Consider the following 23334-nt stretch of genomic DNA (forward strand, 5'->3'; position numbering starts at 1 on the left):
CAGGACCTACGTAAAAAGCAGTGCCTGCCTTTAATCCACGTTCAGACACCAGAGTTCTCTGGAGCTTGATGGCAGAGCAAGGTGGATGATTCTGCAAGTTCTGTGTCCAGCAAGAAACTCAGTATCAAAAACTAAGGCGGAGTGTGATTGAGGAACGTACCCAATGCTGATCTCTGACCTCGGGCCAGAGAAGTATATCACGGGTAGCTGCACACATACACACGCGTGCTCGCGCGTGCACACATACACACCATTTTAAAAATTAAAATAAATAAATACATTCATCATTATCTTTGTACCTACTGTTTGACAAAGAAAAATATAAAGAAGACACTAGTAGCTGATTAGCATGTTTATTGGTACAAAGCTTTCTTGTAACGATGCCCATAATGTTTTGTGATGTTAACTAACATATCTGACAGTCAATGGCTTTAAGTTCAAGCATCTATGCTAAAAAATAAAAATGGACTGGCCATGGGCTTCAGCATACCAATCTTTCCACTATGACTAATACTAAACAGAAATAAAATAGTAAAGTGTTTGTAGTAATCTGTATTTTTAATTTTCAACCACTCTTTTTTATCTTACTGTTTCTTTTGGGGTACGGTAGATTTTCGTGAATTATTTAATTAGCCTTTGCTCATGATCTTACAAGTCAAATGGAATATGGACAGAAGTGTTTGGTTACCTGAGGTCTTTCATTGCAATAGCTGTAACTGAGCTTGCTCATACACAGATTTTTCTGAAATTCATATTTATATGATATTTATTATAATCATACAGTATGCATTTAATTAAAGCATGGATAAACACCTGTAGATTAAACTATGCACTCTATTGTGTGAGGCTTTTGAGGAAGAGACACTCAAAATCACAGAAGCAAGGAAATAAGTGATTTCTTACCGTGCTTAGGGCTACAATTCTAGAAGGTGAGGCACATTACGAGGATCACTCCTCTTTCCCAGGATCTTTTGTTAGCCAATGGTGTAAATCAAGACTCTACTGTGTCTCTCAACTTGGCAGCATCACCTCTGCCCAGTATTTGTTCTAGATGTCCTTTTCTGGTACATGGCATCCCTGTTTTTATGGCTAAAAATCATTCAAGAGTTTAATAGGGGAAAAAAAAGTCTTCAAATGGAATGTGAGGATCACATCTCATTCTTAGGAGCTTTATTATTCTTTATTGTATTATTATGTGAAACTGTTAAAGAAACTTTCTGCAAGATAAACATTTGATTTTTTTTACCAAAAACACTACATAGAGTATTGTTCATGTTACATATCAAAGACAGGTCTAAAAATAACTAGAGTCATTGAATTTAAAAAGTATCCCGTATGACTTCTTGCATAAATCACAAAAAAGAATAAAGTTGCTTTACCATGAATATTATTTACAAAGGGATTGTTTCCAGAAAGACAAAATAATCAGACTGCATACATCATAGTATTAATGTTGGCGTAAAACTTAATACATGCTTAAAAAATAGATATTGCCATTAAAAATTCACAGTTGCCATTAAAGCAAATGTAAGTAAAAACTGTAATTCAGAATGAGGATTCACCGTACTGCCACCGAAAATCTGAGGGATGTTGTTGATACACAGTCACTGAATGGCTCCCATGTTCAAAAACTTCTTAGTGTGTCCGTGTTGTGTGATAAAACACCACAACTAAAGGCAACTTGAGGACAAAAGGGATTTAGTTCATTTGCCAGCTTGTGATCCATCATCCAGGGACATCAGGGCAGGAAGTTAACCTGGAACCTGGGGACAGGAGCAAAATGGCAGCCATGGAGTAGCACTCCTTACTGGTTGCATTTCCGGGCTTATTCAGGTTGCTTTGCTATAGAATTCAGAACCACCAGCCTAGTAGTGGCACTTTCTTCAGTGATCAGGTACCTCCTGCATCAATCATCAGTCATCAATCAAGATGAAGATCTACAGACTTTCCCACTGTGGTCGTTTTCTCAATTAAGATCCTTTGTCCAGGAGGACTCTAGCTTGTATCAAGTTGACAAAACACTAGCCAGAATTGGAAACATTGTTACACATATTTTTTCCATATATCAAATATGCAGAAGAACAGGACCCTTCTTACAAAAATTTAATGACAAGATAGTGAAGTAAACTATTTTTATTTTTATTTTTATTTTTTATTTTTTATTTTTTGCCTCACATTTGACCATGTCCCCTGGAGGGGGAGACCTGGTGGCACTCAGAGGAAGGACAGCAGGTTACCAAGAAGAGACTTGATACCCTATGAGCATATAAAGGGGGAGGAAATCCCCCTGAGGAACAGTAAACTATTTTTAAATGAAGTATAGGGCTATCATTGTTGAAAAATCATTTGTTTCATCTAAAAATAACAATTACATGCAAGTATCAAAATCATAAAATTATTTCAAATGATTTTGTTTGGTCAAATGCTTAATATTTAAAGAAAAATAGTCTCTTGTGCTAGCCTGGATCTGCATGTGGCATAAATAGATTATGAATTTTACCTTTAAAAGATAATTTTCTTTTTAAAATATATTTTATTAATTTATTCATATTACATCTAAATTATTATCACATCCCTTGTATCCTCCCATTCCTCCCTCCCTCCCATCTTCCCCTTACTCCCCTCCCTTATGACTGTTCCTGAGGGGGCTTTCCTCCCCCTGTATATGCTCATAGGGTATCAAATCTCTTCTTGCTATCCTTCCTCTGAGTGCCACCAGACCTCCCCATGCAGGGGACATGGTCAAATATGAGGCACCCAACTCAGATAAGATAATTTTCAAAAATGAAATCATAACATCATTTGAAAATTACATCATGTTGTTTTGTATTACAAAAGAAATACACAATGTGTTTCAGTATGACACTCCTTGATTACTCAAGCATAGAATCTACATAGTTATTTCAAATGAGTTTTCTGAATACAGGAAATTATATTTTTCCACTACAGAAAACAATACTGTTTTTGTGAGAGGGTGATTCTCTAAAGATAGTTATTGAAATTGCCTTTAATTGCTGAACTGGAAAGATGGGGAAAACCCTGCTGTCTTTTCCATCATACACATAGATATAATTTCTTCTTAAAACAGCAGCTCATGTGTTAGGTGCCCTGTTAGTCACAGTAGGCTTTATCCTACTTATATCAATCAGTCCACATGTGGTCTAAAGAATATGACAAATGAACAAAAACTAAATTAAATACATATTTGTTCATTTGCCTAACCAACATTTAAAACACCTCCTATAATTCTCCATTGCTTAAACATTTTTTTTCTTATCTTAAATGATGATGTCCTATTCCACCTCAACTTATACCTCATGTTTATTCCAGTCCTTCTCAACTTTTTGAAGCAAAGAGATCTTATTCTGTTTTAGCATTCATCCAATTATAGTGCTCTAAATTTTAAAAATATTTCCCTTATATTTGTTCACTATTAAGACAAGAAATTTGTTGACTTCATCTGTGAAACCTACTCAGAAAAAATTAAGCCTCTCAAATAAATAAATACTCAATGATCACTTTACGTGAATTTTTTTCAGATTAAATTCTGAAAATGAGAAGAACCTCGCTGAATCTTCATAGTGCAAAAGAAAGAATACTGGACTGGCTTGTCACAGAAGCTCGAAACAATCAGGGGTGTGGTTTTAAACGAAGAGTGCGGACTAATGAGTGAAAGCAGTTAATGAGTATAGGCTGCTAATGTCTTTATTGAATCATTTCTACATCCAGATGGTCAGTACTAACTACTTATGGAAGGGATTCTAAATCACACTGATATTTTCTAAAAGCTCAGCTAAATGTATTTTTAACTCTATTAACGTGTAATGGATTGCCAAAATACTCGTTCCAACACATTTCACATTATGGGACATTGGGTAGAGGAATGGTATTATGGAACAGTGATTACAGTAAAGAGTCTTCTTAAAATAGAACATAAGAATATTATTTAGAGATCACATTGATAGACTTCTCCTGGGGATTTGAAAAGAGCTATTAAAGATCTGGGGTATCTGGAGACTTTTCTCCATTGGCTTTGAAATATAGCCGGATATGAGGAGGTGTGCATTTTCGGAATTATCTTATTTTACTTTATTCACCATTCTGTCTCTTCTTCTCATGTGTCCCACGCTGGCCTTGAACTCATTATAAATCTGAGGATGAGCTTTAGCAAGTGATCTTTCAGCTTTTCTCTCCAAAACACTAGACTTACAGGCACGTGCCACCATGGCAGCTTTATATACATGGCCTTATATTGTTGATACTAATGGGTTAGTAAAATTACAGAAAGAATCTGAACCCATATTAAGTGCACATATGACACTCTCAAGCAATAAGTTAAAATACACAAGTAAGTAGGAAATAAAACTTTATAATTCCATTAGCTTGATTAAAAATACACAAAGAAACAGCCATGAGCGGTGACACACAACTTTAATCCCAACATTTGGGAGGCAGAAGCAGGTGGGTCTCTGTGAGTTTGAGGCCAGCCTGGTCTACAGAGTAAGTTCTATGACAGCCAGTATTGAGACACAGAGACCCTGTTTCAGAAAGCTGGAAATATATATATATATATATGAGAGAGAGAGAGTGAGACATGCTGAAGAGAAGTCTCATCAGTGAAATATGTTCTCTGCGTTATCAGAGGACCCAGTTTTGCACCAGTATCCAAACCAGGGAAGGCATAACTGCTGGTAACTATAACTGAATTTCCAGGGGATCTGATATGCTCCTCCAGTTTTTTGTAGACAAAAATATGCACACGAAAACACAGACCAACACAGACACGCTGAAATAGAAATCAATAAATAGTAAAACAAACCTCAACTTCAAATACACATTATTAAGATAAGAGTTCCAAGTAAGAAAGAACTGTGTATAATTCTGAGAAAAACAGAAGGAACAGATTTATCCAGAGGAACTAAATACTGTCCTCAACGATATTGAAATCAGCTGAACTTATGTAATAAAAATTACTAAATATGTTCTTACTGATAAATAAGGGAGTGAGTTCTAGAGACACAGAAATGTGTAGAGGGCAGGGTAGAGTTGATCTGTATATAGTACTACTGTATGAAATTATAAAAAAAAACCAAAAAAATTAAATTTAAAACAAAATATTTAATTAAAAAACTGTTAAAAAGAAAAACAATCTTAACCCCTAAGCAACTAAGCTTAACTGTAAGGCTAAACTATATGGTCTTCAATCCCATCAGAGACTTGAGAAAGAATAAAATTTAATTATCTGAGTGTACTGGAAGTGCAAGTTGGCAGCTTCCAATATGAAAAAAAAATGACAGAGACAGTTTACTGCCTGAACAGTCACCCAAAACTCTGTATAATGTTGGCCATCTTCTTCAGCCTTCTGGCCAAGATGTATGACAGATATATTTGTGAGGCAGGAACTATTGAGGACTTGCTTACCCTGTCATAGCAGAGTTTGGCCATCTACTCTGCCTGAATCCAGTGTTGCCAATTTTTAGGCAGAATTCTGCCTGTGACAGAAAGGAGAATATTTTGCCCAGTGACTTGTTTGCTATGTTTGAAGCCATCTGCATAAGGAGGTTCTTTGATGCTCACCATCTTCTTTGATGTAGGCTAGGTGTTGCCAGGAGTTAACTTGTCTTGTCAAAGAATCATTAGAATATTAAAAACATCTTTAAATGCCGTATTCTGTAGGTCTCTGAGGTTTTAGGTAGCTGTTTTAAGTTAATAGAGATAATAGATATGATATGATAGATATTAATACATATGATATGATAGATACTGATTTTCATTCAGAATTTTAGACATAACAAGATAGGAATAATGTTTACTTCAAGTTTGCCAAATACAAATAGTCAAATCACTATGAACATAAAATTTATATAATTCTTGACTGTTTCATGGTTCTTCCTGCTGTATGTATATAGTTTATTTGATTTATGTATAATAATATAAATCTTTATTTAAAAAGAAATATAATTTAAAAGAGTAAGAAAAAACATGACTTACTCTAATAGACACAAAATCAGGGCACTCAAATTGTGTCAACATCAAAGATTAATTACTAATGATGATTTTATTTGAGTAATATTAGACTATACAAGATATAAAATTTGCCAAAGAGTAATGGTACAATTTGATTAACAGCAGTTTAAAAGTAAATGCTTATGGAAGCTTTGAGGGTCAAGCTGGGTTTCAATGGAAGACCCACGACACTAGAGATGCTAGAGCTTTGGTGCGTCAGGTACGACAAAGAGAGTGCGTCAGGAAGTAGAACCAACCCATGAGGCAGAGGTATGTTGCAGGCAGCAGGACTGGCGGGGCAGAGCCACATAAGCACCTTTGAAATGAGATAATATCATTAGAAGACCCAGATGATGAACATGGAGATACAAGATTTGTGGTTTTTTTTCTCCTGTGTTTCAGTCTCTCTTCAGGTCAATATTTTCTTATTCTGTCCTCATTAACACCTTTCTATGTAAAACATATACTCTATGGCCTAATACATTGGAAATAGGCAGTTTGTTTGCTTCTTGCTTTAGATTACACTTTATTAAAAGACTGTGCATGCCTTCAATCCCAGCTCTCAAGGTGCAGAGGCAGGTAGATACATGAGCCGGAGGCAAGCTGGGTCTACAGAGTAAGTTCTAGGACATCCAGGGCTACACAGGGAAACCCTGTTTTGGAAAAAAAGAGATTGTATTGCATCTCTTGAACAGTAGTAGGACTGTGAAAGAGTATTGACATTTTTGAAATTGAACTAGATTCACTATGCATAAGATGGACATGACTGTGGGAGCCAGCAGGTGAATGTTGTGGATTGAATGTAAAATGTCAGCCACAGATAGGATAACGCTTGATCTCCAGGTCACAGAAATGCTTTGCAAGGCTATGAAACTCAAATTGGTGGAGAATCTTTTAATTGCTAGAAAATGTATGTTATTATGGCCAGGCTTTACTGGTTCATACATACCCTGGGCCCTACTACCTGATATTTCTGTGCTTCTGAAGCGCTGATGGAAAATGATCAGCTAGCTTCATGCTTCGGCTGCCATGTCTTCCCTAACACATGGACTATATCCATTCGGGACTTGAACGCTAACGACATGCTTTCTCTCAGAAGTTGCTTTTGTCAGAGTATCCCCCCCCCTCTGTCTCTTTGTCTCTGTCTCTGTCTCTGTCTCTGTCTCTCTCTCTCTCTCTCTCTCTCTCTCTCTCTCTCTCTCTCTCTCTCTCTCTCTCTCTCTCTCTCACACACACACACACACACACACACACACAAATTCAGCTTCTCTCACTGTTTTATGTTTTCAACTTCAGATTGCTCACAGTGTGTCAATTACTATTCCAGAGGATTCACTGAGTTACTCCAGAATTACTACTACATCTCTGAAATAATAAATGATTCTACAGTGTTTGTTTCAATTATTTTATTTCTTAACCCCGATATCCCACAAATAATTGATAATTTTATATTACAAGGCTTCAGAACATAATCTTGAGCAGTTTAAGTCTGTTCATAACCCTCTATGCTATTTCATCTTCCTCCCCACAAACATTTCAGCGATAATTGCACTTCGTTGCTTTCCTTGGCTCCAGCTATTTCTTCCTGGTCTTACTTGCATCTCTCCCATGGCCGATCTCCCACTTCCCCTAACTCCTCCTCCCCCGGCTGGTGGGAAGTCCAGCCTTATTCGCTCCCCTGCACATATTGACTTAACAGGGAGACAATTGTGGGTCAGAGTTTACACAAGATTTAGATAGGAAATCAGAATTTAAACTGCACAATAACTTTAGGCCTACAAGTGGTAGTAGCTTTAAGTTGTGAAGCAGTAGACTAACATATTATGCATTGAGAGAAAGCTAAGAAAGTCATTATAATTCTAAAATGACCTTGAACTCTGTACTCCCATTCTTAAATTGAGAATGGTAAGAGCAAACACTGGAAGACTGATGGGTAAAATATATTTTTACATAGAAGGAATTAGTTTTAATTTTAACCCACACTATATTCTTGGAGTCTAATATATTTCAAAAATAATAAAGAAGAAAATGGTTTTATTCATGTAAACCACTTATTGTATCTTCACGACAATCAGCCACAAAGATGGGCCATAATTTTTAAAGCTAAGTAAATGGTATCTAAAATTTTTTGGATGTATTTGATAGTGTGGCAATGCCCTAGGACACCATCTTTCATTCTCTCCTCTCTATTGGAAAGACTACTGAGGTCACATGTGGCAGAAGTCTACAAGGCTCAATGACAACATGAATGCCCATTGTGTGTTTTATTTTTTTGTTTTATTATTATATTATTTGCCCATGCTACTTGTCCATGCTCTTCCAGCCTGGGATTAAATTCATATGGAGTTCAATTGTTTTACTGTTATATTGATTTGTCATTGGTTAACATTCAGGTCTTTGGGGGGATTATATAAAAGTAGTTTTATGTATTTAATATTCACAGAATTATATTTCCATTGTAGCAATACACTTCTTTGACCTTTTCAAATGTTTCTGGGTATGAAATCCAGGTTTTAGTATTCACATCTGTTCATTTTCATAGTTGGAAAATGCCATATGGAGCTAGATATGTAATTAGATTTGTATTGCAAAAGAAAAAACAACAAACCTCATGTAGGTAAATTCTGGGTCTCAGCCAAACTAGCTTTTGACTTGTGTGTTCAATATATGCTGAGTAATATTGCCTCTGACGCTGGGAAGACACACTTCCAAATTCACCTGTTCTGTTAGATAAAAGTTATTCAGTTATAGTGATAGAATCCTCCAGGATTTAGAAATTTTAGGTAAGGTTAATGAAAACTTTTATAGATTTGTTCATTTTCAAAATAATGCTGGGCACCCATGGAATTATCATCAGCTCTTTTCATATCATGCCTAATTCCACTGTAGGATAGTTAAAGAAGGGAGGACATTAAAAACAGACAAAAATAATTCAGCATGGCCCAGTTTATAAGTATATATACATATATGTATATGTATATATACACACATACATATATATACTTACATCCATATATGTATAGTATCTGTATAAATATGAATTAAAAGCTAAGCTACAGTGTAGTATTTAATGTCAAAACTTCGTTTGTTTGTAACTTTTCTCTCTCAGAGACCTTTGATCTGAATCCCATTTCCTATTTTCCCACTTCAGTGTGCATGATGTTGATTCATTACTTCCTGACAGTCTTCTTCTGTGAACAGGTGAAACTCCAAAATGGCCTGTAAAAGCAATTTCTGATGCTGTTTTTGACAACTAAAAAACAATCTATTTTTTCAAGGGCTCATTTAAATTCAGAATTTCAGGGCTGAACATTCACATAAGCTTACTTCTTATTTTTTTTAAAGCCTTACTAATCTCAGAGACAAGATCTTTAAAAATCTTAAAAATCTGCTTTCCAAGTGAGTACTAATATTAAGGTTAGAAAATAATCGTCCAGGAGCACGTTCACTATTACAGTTTTGGAAGTCATTACTCTTGCTTAAATCATGTTCATTACTTTATAATGAACAATATTGAATCTACTTAATAACTTTAACAGTCTAATAGATTATAAAGAACATGCAATATGAGACAAGCCATAGATTTTTCCAACTTAACACTTTTATTGAGTCTCTGGGAGTGCCTCAACATCCACCCTGATCACATTAACTTCCCAGTTCTTCCCACGCCCTTCCCTATCTCGTGGCCCCCACAAAAATGAAAATATAAAAATAAGAATTTAAAAAATCAAAATGATTCAATATGTATTATCTATATACTTGCTGGAGCCTGTTCTTAGTGGCCTGTTCTTTACAGAGAGCTGTGTCCTTCCCCTCTCACGTGGAGGTATGAGGAAGCAGAGTGCCCAGAGCAACGCTCCACTGTCTGGACTTGGACAGACAGTCTATCTTAGGGGAGAGGTGTATCCATTACAAATACTACCTCAAGTGAAGATGCAATCTGAAAGTACCAAAGGTCTGCAAGATGGAGACATATAATGTAAGCATGCTTTTAATTCCAGAATAAATGCATGGTTTCATTTTTGAAAAAAGGAAGACTTACCACTTTGCTATGGCTATATAAAAATGACCAGCTACATAAAAATCATCAGCTATATGATGGTCCAAATTACATAAAATCTTCTCTTTGGAAGCTTAGCATCTTGATAAGAATGGATCCTGAACTAAGACATTAGACAAAGCATAGAACATATGATTCAAAGCCAATAATGCTCCGGAAAGCTCTTCTCTGTTTTTTTATATTGCCAAAGACTTTTATTTTAAAAATTACAAAAATATTTTCATACTCATACTCATCCAAGCCAGGTATCATTGTTTTTTATTTGATATTATGGCACATTAATAACTAAATAAAAAATTTTCTGTTTCATATTTTGAAATTGATGTGTAGATTTCACTTGTGGCTATGATAGAATTTGTTCTGGATACAGTAAATTTAGTAAACATATTTTCATTGTATTTAATGGGAAAGTAAGTGTTTACCTAAGCTTTAAGCTAAGAACATATTAAGATCTTGTCTTTCCAAAAATAAGTGGTAACATACAGATAAATAAAATATTGATGTGTATTATATAGTACATATATGTACATATGTAAAGTTTTCATATACAACTGTACATATATGGTTATATATATATATATGCATGTTTATGATGCATAAGTTGTGATTTATAACTTTTAAATGCCTTAAGCTCTCTGTCAACTTCCAGGAAATCATTTGTGCATTTACCATTTAGTATTTACTGAATTGATACCATCTAAAGTTCTGTTCTCAGAAATGTTTTAACTAGATTTAAGACTTAATAATTTCACTGATAAATGTTAGAAGCAGGCTTAATATAAATCACTTTGAACAACCTGACGGATTTCAGGACATACTTTTGCTTCCTGTGAGTGTCATGCTGTTGCTCCTCGTACGGATAGACTTGCTTTTCTCCTCATCCTTTCCATGCAGTGTCAGCTGGGCTCTAACCCCAAAGAAAATACTGCTCAAAAGTAGGAATATCTTTCACAAAGAAATTAGGGCTAGTCTCAATTCTTGAACATCTATTATCATATTTACTTATTGCAAAATTCCAAACTGATTAGCCTGTAAAAAGAAATGTCATGAGTGTTAAGAAAATACTTCTATAAAATCTCTTTGTTGTCCTAAATTTTACTGTGCTATGAAGGCTCCAGAAGATTAGTAGACTTCCTTTATAGGTGTCTCATGTGATGCTTCAGTAAAAAATCAAGTAAGTTGCAGGCAACATGAGGACAAACAAGGATAGAAAGTCCAGAAATATTTTAGCAGAATCAGAAACCAGATTTCATAATGGACACACTCACAATTTGTTTCTTTCATCTCTAATATTGTGGTAAACCTGGAGGCTCGGATAGGATCTGGCTTCCTACCAAAAAATGCTTTAATCCTCCTGAAGTGATTAATTTTCACACATGAAAGAAAGTAGAAAACACGATTTCTAGCCTTGAATAAATGCCACAGATGCACAGAAGTCCCTACATATTTTAAGTTGAACTTTGAGGGATGTTGACAAAGAGTGTATAAGTAACAAAGACTGAACCCTTTAGAAAAACACTGGGTGACACAGAGGGGGAAAGGCTGGCTACACTGTTGCCTCACTGAAAGCGGATTAGGTTTTAATTTGAATTCGTTGTATAAACACATAATGTTTTGGTTGCTAAGCAATATAGACTTCTTTTATAAACACCACTGAAAAACTTGGTCAAGTCTTTTTATTTCAGTTTTTAATTTTTCTTTTTATCTACCTAATTCCTCTAATGGAAAAAATGGAAACAATTCCAATAATGGAAACAATCCTTTAAATGTATAAAGTCCCCACAACAAATCATTAGGCAGGAACACTATATGAATGGCTGTCTTATTAATCTATCCTTAGTTGTATCATGTGCACCTTTAGAAATGACTCAGCGAATAAACAGTAGTTTATATTCAATAATAAACTATTACTGAACAGATTGAAAATTGAGGAGAATATAAAATGTTTAAATGACTGTTAGCCTTATGTGGAATAAAATGTCTTTGGATTTATTTCACTCTTTTGGCTACTTATACCCAGGGTGGAATTTAATGCAGTCCCTAAGTCTTGACTAATACTTATTTGCTGGTTTGCTTATTTAGTTAGGGATACCCTTGGTGTCAAAACTTTTATTTCTTACTTCCAAAACTCTTAAATCATTAAATCAATGTTTTTACTACAGTGAGTAATGGCATTTTTAGTCAGACTGTGCACATATATGTATGTATCATGTGTGTAAATATAGATACATTTTTGCATTTATGAGTACAGCCTGCCCAGGGTCACAGAGTACACGTGGCTGTCAGAGGGCAATCTCCAGTGTCTGTTCTTAACTTTCACCTTCCTTGCCTGAGCCTTTTTGCTACTTAAAGATCCAGGTAAGCTATGGAGATTCCTGTCTCTAATTCCCACTACACTCTATGGAGTGTGAGTATAATAGAGCCATTGTCCTGCAGCCAGCCTTATGTGGGTTTGGGGGATTCAAACTCAGATCATCACCCTTACACGGCAAACACTTTCTACCTTGAGTAGTCTCCTAGAGCCTGTAAGGAATTATTACCACCCTTTTAGTTTTCAGAGCCCTGGTTCATCCCTTGGCTAAACTTTAGAGATTGCAGGAAATACGCACCCACTGTTTTTGCTTTTATCATTGGTGGTGTTTAATTGAGCATTATTTTATAAAGTTTAATTTTTGTTCTACAATCTTTTCAGATGGCCTGTCTTTACTCTCTCTATGTCTTAGTTTTTATCTCTGTAAAATAAATGCAGATTCAGAAAATTAATCTCAGATTTAGATGGGTCCAATCTTCTGACACTGTTACAAAGTTTATGCGTAAGGAAGGCCCAATAAATTACAAAACTAACCAACCAAAGACACAATAAAGAAGAACAATCAAACCTTCTCAGTGTTGAGTGTTTTCAGTGTGGTTATGGTTTTCTGCTGTGACACATTTCTGCTATGTTTGGCTGCATGCAGCTTCTGGCTTTAGGTAGGGATGCCCAGAGGGAAATAAATTACACATGGCAGTGCTAAGCACAGAGTTAGTATTCTGTGACAATTTCATAGTGCTACAGCTTCCAGTATTAAGAAGTAATGAATTTTATCACCAAACAAAATATAGAATAACAGTTAGTGTTCTAAGAATATGAGCTAATGGCATAAAACATTGTTTTGATCTTCCAATGTATTTGAAATTGGAATAGTCATAACATTTTTGATAGACTTATCTAACTCAAACAGGATAGAAAATGAACTATCGGTTTACCTTTGATTAAGTCATTTCTCAAGAGTTAAAATTAAAGATATCTCTTAGAAACTACTTGCTGTGAGCCATGACCCATGGCAAAACATCGCACTTGATCTTCCCCTAAGTGAGCAAGTTAAGTGTTAACAATACATTTGCAGGCAATATGATTGACAGTTACAAAGGTCATTATACATGTTCAAATTCAGAGATAGTAAATAGGAAAGTTTTATCTTTAAATCCAAATTTGCTTAACTTGAAAACTTATAGATTTCATTATTATGGCATGACTAGTGGTTGGGTGTGCATTTGCAATAAATAGAAAACACATCATTAATTTTGTGATAGGTTTCAAAATTTACTGCCATATATTTGATATCTTATGGATAGGTGAGAGGAATTCTGTGTACTTCGTCCACATAATGGTGACACTGCAATTATCCAAGGTCACCATGCTTGAAGAAATATAGATAAACATACTTTTCTCAGAAAAAAATATGTATTTCCTAAATGTCAGGACAAGTGTGTGAATGTGAATTCAGGTTTTATTTCAATGGATAAGAAGCAGGCTTGAACTGAGTTAAATAGATTTTTTTTTTACATTGTAACTAATCTTGGATCAAAAACTAATTCTAAACTTGGGCAACTTTAGCATATTTATGGAATTTGGATTGAGGTGGTCCCCTGTTCCAGTGCGGGGGAGCAGCGTTTGTTATTGATGTAATTCAGTAAGGAGGATGGATAAGGAACACTAATGAGCAGTGGAAACAGTGGAACAAAAGTGTTTGCAGTTCTTGTCATAGAGAAACATCTGCAGGTGGCGATGACTCAGCTATAGCAATTTTCCAAGCAAGATTTTTGATTTTCAGCTTTCTGGTGTTAGAAACTCTGAAATTTGAAGGCAGCATTACAATTTGCTCAAAAGAACAGAAATGATTAGGTGTAGGCCCGGAGATCTCTGGGTAGGGTGCTACTGCCTAGTGGGTTACAACACTGTGGTGAGTTTAAATGACTGATGTTTCACCTTTACTGGTTTCCCTTCTTATTAAAATGTGTGATAAGCAGTGTAACATTTAACAGTGTGAATGATGTATACCTGGATGACAGCTTTGATGCTGTTCAAGTGCCAAATATCAGATCCGTGCTCGTTAGGCTCCAGTTTAGTCCCCATAGAGATGGCAAATGGATAAAACACACCAGTAAAATGTATAACTATCCTCATGCCTCAAATGAACAATTAAAGTCCAGCTTTCCTTCCATATAAAAACTTCTTGGAGTTGTTAGCAAGCACCGGACTAAGCGGATCAAAGCTGCAAGGCCTTTTATAGTTTACCTATTTTGTTCAAGGATAAGTCAGAAAATTAAACAGTGGGAGAAAAAAAGTTTGAAATTGTATATTTTATTTTGTTTTATAAATTTCTTACTGCAATGTGTTCACTGTATATAGGAACAGCCCTCACAAAGATATATTAATGTACACCCTTGTCCCTGTTAATCCTTCCTCCCTGCAGCTAATCCCCCCCCTCCCCTCTGGCTGTCTTGATTGTATGTATCCATACACTGGCCTACATCCTGATACCACGAAAACTCATCTTCAGGGAGGATTCATTCAGGCCAGTTCCAGCTCACTGGTTTCTAGGCTGTTTCTGCAGTGCTCAGAGTCTTCAGCAATTTGGACTTAACATCCGCTTTTGAGGGTTGACAACCAAGGGTAACAACAGACAGGCTTGGACTGCCCCAACCAACAACTTAAAAAAGGCCTTCTCATATATGGTATCGGCGGTCTTGGTAGATGGTCTTTGGTTATTGGAAAAATAAATTATATGCCAATGCTTTATATCTTGGAGAGTTTTTCTTTCGCTTTTTGAGTTTCAAATCTTAAATGTAGGCTTTTGAACTAATTTGAATATTTGTTTATAGATAAGAGTAGGAATCAGTTTCATTTTTCCTCATGTCCAGTTATTTTTTAGAACCATTTGAAAAAAGAAGTTTTTTTTCCCTCTCTAATGTGTGGGGTTCTATTTTTTGTTTGTTTGTTTGTTTTGTTTTTTAGTACCTTACCAAAACTTGAGTGGCTGTAGCTGTGCCTGTTTAAGCATATTTCTGGGCTCAATATTCTACTCCGTTAATCTACATGTCTGCTTTTATTCCAGAACTATGCAATTATAGCTCTGCGCTATAATTAGAATCAGGCATTGTTTCTGTTTGTTTCTTGGTTTGTTTGTTTGCTTGTTTGTTCAGAATTTCTTTGTGTATTCATCACCTTTTGTAATTCCATGTGAACTGGGAAAGTTTTTCTAGTTCAGTGAAAATGTTACCGGAAAGGATTGTATTGGCTATGAGGACCGGTTTCAGAACTAGAGGCATTACACAGACTCTGAGCATCTATGAATACAGGAGTGCTTTCCACTTTCCGGTTTCTTTGATGTATAAAAATTTAATTGTAGGGAAGATGCTACTTCTTGAGTAGGATTTGGGATGGCAAACTTGACCGTAGATTTGACAGGATCTGGAATTGCATATGAGACAAGCTTCTGTGAAAGATTTTCCAATCAGGTTAATTAAAATGGAAAGGCCCTTCTTAACTGTGGGCAGCACCACGTGGGCCACAAAGATCACGGCCTGAATAAAAAGGAGAAAGCAGACTGAGCAGCAGCGTTCATCACTCTTTGTCTCTCAAGAGAGCTACAGTGTAACAAATGCCTCGCCAAACTTCTGCTGCCATGGTTTCCCCACTGTGATAGTGTGTATCCTTATATTTTAAGGCAAAAATAAGCCTTTTTTTCCACTAAATTTCTTACATCAGTGTAGGCTGTGACATCAACAAGAGAAGTAACTAATACAGGCTTCTTGATTTGTAAGGCTGTTGCCTTACACCAGATTTTGTTGTCAGATTATTCTTGAAAAATGAACAAGCTTGTGTCATTCTTGTTCTTCTAAGAAAGAATTTGAGGGTTTTTAAAAGAAATAATTTACAATATTTTGGTGCTGTAGTTATTTTCTACATAGCCTTTGTTTTGTTGAGGCATGTTATTTTTCTATTTATAATATTTTTTATCATGATGGGATGATGGGATGTTGAGGGAATTTCTTTCTTTGAGTTTATGTATGGGCTGTATTAGTTACACTTTTATCGCTGCTATAAAATGCTGTGATGAAGGCAGCCTGTAGAAGATTGTCAGGGGTCCTTGATCCAGGGAGTGGGAGCTCGTAGTAGCAGCCACAGCAGGCTGCAGGCTCGGGGGCTTGAGTGGAGGCTGAGAGCTTACGTCTGGAGTCATGAGCACAAAACAGAGAGTATGAACAACTATCACTTTCCTTTCTCTTTCCCTCTAAGAATTCTGGTTTTTTTTTGGGGGGGGTAGGGTGGAGTGGGGTGGAGTGTATTTCTCCTTTCATCTCACTTGTACCCTCATAAAGAAACTAAATTAAAAAAAAAAAACAATGTGTCAGGTTTCAACTTTTATATCTAATCTGTATCTTGAACTGAGGCATTCTTTTTTTATTAATTTATTCATATTACATCTCAGTTGTTAGCCCATCCCTTGTATCCTCCCATTCCTCCCTTCCTCCCACTTCCCCCCTACTCCCCTCCCCTATGTCTGTGTCTGAGGTATGAGAAGCCTGGGAGAATGAGAAAATAGAAGGAACCAGCGGGTCCTGGAAAACTACAGGCGAGTCTGGGCCCTGGGGTCCTCCGCAAACTATGGCAACAGCCAAGGAAAATACAGGCAGTAAACCTCGAACCCCTACCCAGACTAGCCGATGAACTGAGGCATTCTTAACACAACAGTCACCTGCTGAGCAGTCAGGGGACTTACAGCATTAGCACCACTTGGGTTTTGTTATAAATGTATATATTCATGCCAACCCCTCCCAAGATGAAAAAATTATGACTTACTCTTAGCGAGATTCCAAAATAATCCCACACTACAGTACCAGAAGCAAGATCAGATGCCTGTCCATAGGTGCTCTCAAGTCAGCCACGGCACAGTCCACTTCTCTATGGATGTGTCTGTTGGATCAGTTAGTGATCCCTTTCCTGAAGTTGTGCAGAGAACTATTTTGCATGCTAGAGATGTAGTAAGGCACTTGTGCCACAGCAATGATCAGATACATTAGCAAACATAACTGTAGACACATACTGAATAAATATGTACTTATTGCATTGCCTATAATTTTATTCTTATATAGTGCTGTTTTAGAAAATATAAAAATATTTAAGGTAGATAAATGCCAGCTTAAAACGTTGTTTTATATCTTTAGTTTTTATTCTTGACTTGCATCGAGATTGAGTTTCACTATATAGCCTAGGCTATCTTTTCCTTCTGATCACCCTGCTTCAGCCCCCCAAGTGATGGAGGATATTAAATCATTCAGCCTCAGGAGTGATGATCTTACATCATTCAGAATGAATATATTACATATCATATCTAAGATATATATCTCTAATACAAATTTAAAATCCTTCATTTGACCTCCAAAATTTACTTTTTTGCATTATTTAATATGCAAATATTTTATTTTATATTTGATCATTTCATGCAGTCTTATAATGTATTTTGATCAAGTTCAGTCCTCCAAGTCTCCACCTCCACCCTCCCACCACTTTTCATCCTGACTCAATGTACTGTTTTGTTTTTTACATGTCCATGTAGTTCTGTCTTTAGGGACATGGTGTAGAGCCACCTACAAAAGCATAAGTAATTTTTCAGGGTTCACATACCTGAAGAAAATGTACTCTCTTTTCCAGCAGCCTTTAGTTGTCAATTGCTTTCCAGATAACAGTGTTACTTTCTGAAACCATTCTAAGGCTCACTCAGGGACAGCAGCAGGTTTAATCTGCATACCGTCCTGGCCCTGTGAGTTCATGGTGCAGCGGCCCTTTCCTGTCCAGAAAATAACGTTTGCTGCAGACTCCCATTGCCTCTGTCTCTTAAATTCTTTATTTACCATTTTCTATGATGATAACAGAGATTTTGGAAGTGTGTGTGAGTGTGTGTGTGTGTGTGTGTGTGTGTGTATGTGTGTGTTTTAGTAATGTCCCACTCAAAGCTGAGCAATAGTCTTATATTCATTTACATTGATAAGTCATGAATACCTATATTAACCACCATTTACTTTGAGAATAAACTTCTCTGATGAACCATTATGTTTCTAATATAATGTACTATGGTTACAAAGGTGTTAGGGGACAGTTTAATATGTCCATTTAGTAGTATAATAGTAGCCAGTTCTCCCTTGGGGCTTATGACTTACTAGGCTATAGGGTTTTGCACTTAATAATGGTGCCAACCATGTTTTCCATCTTATGGAGTGGGCCTTCAACCCCATCAGGAAAAGTTCTGTCACTCCCATATCACGGACCTACTATTACCACAGTAGGCATATACAGGTCAATGATTGTTTTAGCTCACAGGGTTAACAGTTATGCAAAACTGATTACTTTTCTAATATGTTAGCATGTGTAACACCTACCAGCCTTCTGAAAACTAATTAGTAAGGTGGGAGCTTTCAAGTCAGTATAAGTTTGGTTTCTCTAAGTCCTGTGACTCAAGTATGTAATATGGTTTAGAGTATGGTTTTACCACCAAGTTCTGGTTGGTAAGCAATAGTTGGAAGGGGGGATTTGGAGTCCCCCTGACCAACTGAAAACGGGGTAATCAATTCCTGAAACATGATTTTAATTTGATAGCTTATGGTGCTTTGAAGAAGGCAACTCCCTTAAACTCCTTCTCTATGCACGTATATAAAGATATTCCAGGAAGCTTTTACAGTTGTCAGCTCCCATGGGCATTTTCCAAGGACTTTAGTATTAGTTTTCCTCATTACTCTCTCCTCTTTCCTGCTCTGCATCTTCCACCTGTTTCATTGTTTCCTTTCTCCTTCATATATCCTGAGTTTTAGTCATCTTATGACTCCTTACTAGTTTCCTGACTTCTGTAGGTACTTTGGAACGCACATACCCAAACTTCCAAATATAGCATCCCCATATGAGACAGAATTTATAGCACTTGTCTTTCTGAGTCTGGACCACTTCAATCACAATAATGTTCAGATTATCCATTTAGCTGAGTATTTCATGTTTCATTACATCTCAAAAATACTCCACGGTGCATAAAAAATAGTTCAATCACTCTTTAAGGTCTCCCACTTTTTTTAAAAATAAAAAGCCAACCCTCATATGATTCAGATATTTTTCTAATAGTCATTTGCCAAGGGAGTGGAAAATATACACTCAAATACATTTTCTTGAGTTTTTAAATGAGCTATATTGGTAATAGTCTAAACTAGAAACTGTCAACTGCTCAAGAGATAAAATCAACAAATTGTGACAAATATTTTCAACTCAAGATTGTTCAGTAAAGAAACTACTGCATAAGCAAGAACGGGTCTGCAATGAAGGCAAGTACATAACTGAAGGAACAGCCCGGAACAAGAGTACATCTAATGCAATGCACATAAATTAGTCTCCGGTAAGCAGAACCCGTTCAATTATTGCTATAGATATGAGAAGGTGGTAAGCACATTACAAAGTATACAGAAAGGAATTTTGAGAGCACTGACTTGGTTGTGATCTTGATAAAGGTGATGGTTTCAAATCTATATATCTTCTATACATCATCTGCCTGTCTGTCTGTCCATCTACTAACTTATCTCTTGTAAGATCATCAGTGGAGAGTACTTTAGAATTTGGGAAAACACTGTATTTTATGTCCAACCACGAAGTCACAAAATTCTTGCAGTTTTAAGTGGAAAGGGTTATCTAAAATCCCAGTGTTGTAATAGTGAAAGTGAAGGTACATTGGTTCCAATTGTATATTAATCCTATCAAGAGTGGATTGCTTGCAGTCTTGGTTATTCCAATGTTTTAAACTTTCATGTGTCCAATCTTCATCCATTCATTTATTCTTGTTTTCAATAAGAGAAGTGGATGACCCACAAATTGTCTAATGCTCTTTCCAGCATAATGACTAAAAGCACAGCTTCCAGAATCAGATTGCCGGTATTTGTTCCTAGTTTTACCACTTAATTCTGCTTGACTTTAACCTAATGTTTAACTTATTGGAGAGGCAGATGGTTGCAGTGGTAACTAACACATCGGAGAACAACATGGCCTTGCTGTACATTGACTTCTAGAGAGCCAAGGGCTGCGGGTACAACGTACTCCTGTCTATTTGTTTAGCACTTAGGAGCAGCTGTTGCCTTTCAGTCACACTATTGGTTGCAGTTTTTAAATATGTTCTAGCTGGATTTAAAATTTTAGGCACCTAGAAGGTTCACAAAACATGTGGGTAAAGCCTCCAGGCAGGGATTTTCGCCAAACGGCATTCAAATTCTCTGTATGCATAGAATGCAAAATCATATAATCAAATGGGAAATAATGTTAGTAGAAAAACTCAGCCAGCCTCTTTCTCCATTAAAAACCTATGGCTATAAGTGGTTTCTGTGCAGCTGAGAAACAGCAGGCATTGTAAGTACTCAGAGAGAGAGAGTTAAGAAAATGTCCTACTTATGGAAGGAACAGTTTAAAGGGCTTAGTGATGCTAATTATCATAAGGAGTTTGTTGATGTTTCATCAAAAACACTGACCCACAATCTTAGCAGGTGCTCATTACATGTGGTAGACTTTGCTCTTAATAGTCATTTGCCCCCTTGCAATGTTTACATATGTAAGGAAAAAAGACAGCATTAAGCATCTTCCTGTAGACACACAACCTAAAAGTAACAGGAAAATTATAGACAAATGCTTTATTTTATCAAATATTAATGCAGAAACTTGTATTAAATATGAATTCTTTGAAACCACAAAATGAATTTAAGAGAATTATGCTCTTAAACTAGTCACTAAATAATTCTTTTAACTTAAAAATCTATATAAGTTATTATTAGATTATACATATTAAATATCTGAAATAAGAAGTATTTCAGTTATTATTTTTTTAATTTATTTATTCAGGAATTATATTCCAAAATGTTGTGGATGACTGAGTTATAAAAATCATAAATAATGTGCACTAATGCTGTTAGAAATGTAATAACATATAAATGTTCACAGAAAAATATTCTGTCACCCTATCTCATATTAATCTCATATTACTGTATTCCTTTATAAGAAACTAATTTTATTAATGTTTTCTGTTTCCAAAGAAAGCTGCTTATATGTCATAATGCCTTTTCTTCTTTCTTACACAAAAATAATCATAGTTTATTTGCCTGAATTTTCTTTCTTTCTTTCTTTCTTTCTTTTTTTTCTTTCTTTCTTTCTTTTTTTTTTTTTTTTTTTTTTTTTTGGAGCGGGGAGGGGTACCTTCAAAACTGTGTTTAAAGAGCCCTGCTGACCTGAACCCACAGAGATCCATCTGCCTCTGCCTCCCCAAGTGCTGGAATTAAAGGCGTGTACTATCACACTTGGGTATGAGTTTTCTAAAAGAAGATGAGAACCAATAAGCCATACAGATAACCACAATATTGGGGTTATTAGATTAGTTTACACCATTAAACGGGACACAATGGCATAACGACCAAATAGGAGAACATGGGAGACTAATGGACTCCTCATCCTAGGGACCTGGGACCCTCAGAGCAAGAGGGGCCAAGATTGCTCCAGTGTAACATGAGAGGCATAGACGGTCCCTGGAGTGCACGTGGTGAGTTTGCAGCTAAGGACTGACATTTGATGGAGTCTGATGTCCACGGCCTCTCAGCATCCAGTCTGCACCTGTTCAAGCAGAGTGAACCTTTCATGCGCACATGCGTCTCCTTCAGTCTGCTGCTCCCATGTTGCCGCAATGAAGCTATCGGACCATAAAACATGATAGTCTTGGAAAATTGCCCCACCTAGTTTTCCGGTATGAATGCCAATCATCTCTGGAAATAAGTTCAGAGCAAAATACATATGTATGTTTTGAAGTTTTCTAAAAATATTGTTTTTTCCTTTGGTCAGGTGAAGCTAACCAGCAAGATGACCAACTATACATCACACAGCACATGCGATTTCTGAACCTTGGCATTTTGTTTACCCGAAATGATGACTGTTATCAGCTTTATAAAGTTATGCCAGTCATAAGTACATGGGCAGGTCCTTAGGTTTCTTTGTATTCTAAGTTACACAGGATGCCTCATGAAACTACACCTGCTCCATTTTGGCCAGTGCAGTATTAGGGAGTACAACCTTTTTAAATATGAAAAAGTGTCTGTTAATAAGCCTTCACATGTATTTTTTTTTAAATACGTGACAATACTTCTAGTATGTATTTGTGAAAATGAAGTAACTGGAGCAGGTTGTAAATCTATGTATAATTTTCATAGACTGTAGTGAGGTTCTGATTCTCCACTGATTACTGAAATTTATGACATTTTTTTCCCGATCGTGTGTCTTCAAGTTAAATGTTCTACACTGCTAAAATATTTTCATTAGGGACTGTTTTATAAGAAATGGAATATTCTTCTTACAGAAACCACAAAGGAACTTGAGCATAAATAAACACTTCCTAAATTGGGCGTTTGGGGAGCTGATTTTAGCAGATGCAGGAAATTAGAAATTAATATATCTATGTTTCCACTTAAACTGATGCATCAAAATCTGTTAACTATGTTTATATGGTTAATACTAATTTGTAGCCCTTTTCCCTAGTTAATGCTGAATTCTTTTCAAATTATCATAAATTCTGACTAAGTGGAGTCCAAGTTAATAACATCTCCTGGAGCAGCTAAGTGAGGTACCACCCACACTGGTCCTAACTGACTGCTGGAGCGTATGATTCGACTTATCAATTTAACTGCATTAGATCCTAGAGTATGTTTTTGGTTGGTGATAATATAGAATGACATTTTTTCATATTTGAAAATTGATATGCATTTGGTTTTGGTTTCTCCAGTCTTCCAAAAGCAATTTTTACTGTCAGAAGAGTAAGAGAAATTACTATGGGCATTTTTGTAAGTCCAACTGAAAATAATCTGCGAGGTAGTCATATCATAACTCCAGAATTATACTTCTCCAAAGTAAACATTGGCTACATAAGGTTCAAGGCTTAAGAAAT

Source organism: Acomys minous, assembly GCF_964271855.1.
Source record: "Acomys minous genome assembly, chromosome: 10".
NCBI lineage: Eukaryota > Metazoa > Chordata > Mammalia > Rodentia > Muridae > Acomys > Acomys minous.